This window comes from Dermacentor albipictus, chromosome 3 (genome assembly GCF_038994185.2).
Source record: "Dermacentor albipictus isolate Rhodes 1998 colony chromosome 3, USDA_Dalb.pri_finalv2, whole genome shotgun sequence".
Lineage (NCBI taxonomy): Eukaryota > Metazoa > Arthropoda > Arachnida > Ixodida > Ixodidae > Dermacentor > Dermacentor albipictus.
In genome coordinates this window covers 123591009-123592543 of record NC_091823.1, presented here as the reverse complement: position 1 = coordinate 123592543, position 1535 = coordinate 123591009, and the positions used below count along the sequence as shown (strand labels likewise).

The window sequence follows — 1535 nt, the reverse complement described above, 5'->3', positions numbered from 1 at the left end:
TCTTCTTTGCCTGAGTGGGTTGTCTCATCAACAAATGAACGCACTCGAACACCAATAGGCTTTCTGAGGGAAGTTGTTATGTCCTTTTCTTTATTGAAAGCGCATTTTTCGAATGAATTTCTGACTTCAGTGACGCGTAAGAAACTTTATAGTGATCTGGTTGATGTTTTCTTGCCGCATCCTGTTTACCGTATGATGTATAACTTAGGACCTGAACGCAATGTGCTGAAACGCGTTAGAAAAATGCCGGTTAGATCTTCAGCGAAAACCTTTTTTCAATTGCATTCGGGCACTCTCCTTGTGAAGCCATGGCTGCAAAGCAAGGGCTTCTTTGTTCCATGGTCTGTTAACTGCATCATATGTAAGAAACCTGAAACTATTGACCACATCTTCTTGGATTGCCATGACTCAGTTTTCTTGTGGGATGTTCTCAAACGGACTCTGAAGAAAGACCTGCCGTTAAGTCCTTTCGGTATTCGGTTCTTACCGTGTGCAGACACAGGGGGAGTGCCGGCTGACTTGATGATGCTTTTGTGTATGAGCAGCGTGTGGAAAACGCGTATGGATGTCAGGAATGCCCGCGTGGATGAAAGGTCTGCGAGGGAACACCTAAATGAAAGTCTTACATACACGCGTGATGCCCTCAAGCACATGATTGAACCCCCAGAGTGGTTTCAGGAGCTTGACACTTTGGTGTCTGTGATATCCTCTTTGAGTGCCTTTTAAAAAGGTAGTCTCTCGAAGTGATGTAATATTATTTTTCTGCACCAAGTGACCTACTTTGTGCGCGTTTGATTGGTGTTGAAATCAAGGTAATAAAGAAAAAAAAAAGCGTTGGTGGTTCAGTGGTAGAATACTCGCCTGCCACGCGGGTGGCCCGGGTTCGATTCCCGGCCGACGCAACGTATTTTTTTTTTTGTTAAAGAAAAATTAAAACAATGAAGAAAATAAAAAGCTTCACTGTTGTGTATTTGACGATTCGGACGATGGTCAGCGCGCGCTGACCATCGTCCGGCTCAATGCATATAAAGGCACGCGTCGGCGAGCTTCGGCGTGCGCCAATGTGTCGAAAGCGTCGGTAGGGAACAGGGCGAAGCGTGACGACGCGCACAGATTTTGTCGACTGCCAATGCTAGAAGTACGCCGACGCATGGCGACGCTGCGCCGGCATGCACCAATCAGAAACTGCGATGCGTCGCCGGCGTCAACCAATCGGAGGCTGCAAGGCCTCCGGCTGCTATGCCTATGATGGCCGCCCATGCGAAGTCGCCGACACCAACGATCGTCCGAGTTCTTTGGACGCACGACGCGCGTGACACTGTTCCTGAAAGACAGTGTTGTGGTAGTAGGCCGACAACGACACGACCGAGGACCGTGGATTGCGGCAGCGCGACGCGGATCCGAACCGACTTCGAACGCCGCCGAGAAGTCCAACCTGCCCACTGAGTTCCACCGGTCTCAATGCGATCGTCTTCTAAAACATCCAACCGAATCCCGATTGCCGCAACGTCTGTGCTTGGTGTATGTGTATTTTG

General features: G+C 49.2%; 1 non-coding gene across 1 annotated transcript; it reads left to right on the top strand.

Annotated features, from left to right (window-relative positions):
• The first annotated feature begins 831 nt into the window (after nt 1–831).
• Nucleotides 832–902, top strand: TRNAG-GCC (transfer RNA glycine (anticodon GCC)). Its single transcript has one exon. It is a non-coding gene; the product is annotated as a tRNA-Gly (tRNA).
• Nucleotides 903–1535: the final 633 nt, after the last annotated feature.